Below are 312 nucleotides of genomic sequence, written 5' to 3' on the forward strand. Positions count from 1 at the left end.
CGCGAGGAATAGACACCAGTTCACACTCCTGGGACATTGATCCCCACTACCCTTCGCTTATATTTTCTGTAGAAAATATAAGAACGTTGGAAGATTCTTAGACACTGAACTCTGTTTTATAGCTCTTTGGCTTCAGGGATTCGATCAGCTTCGAATTTCAGTTCTTACTCTGAAAAGTGAGGATGTGTGGAAATGATTCATTCTGTGAAGTGAAAGGTGTATGGGTATGTTATGTTGTATTTTCTCCTGGTCAACTTTTATTATTGGGAGATGCTGTTCGATATGTGTAAGTTTGGTGTGTCTGGTTTTATT

This window comes from Penaeus monodon, chromosome 29 (genome assembly GCF_015228065.2).
Source record: "Penaeus monodon isolate SGIC_2016 chromosome 29, NSTDA_Pmon_1, whole genome shotgun sequence".
NCBI classification, from domain to species: Eukaryota; Metazoa; Arthropoda; class Malacostraca; order Decapoda; family Penaeidae; genus Penaeus; species Penaeus monodon.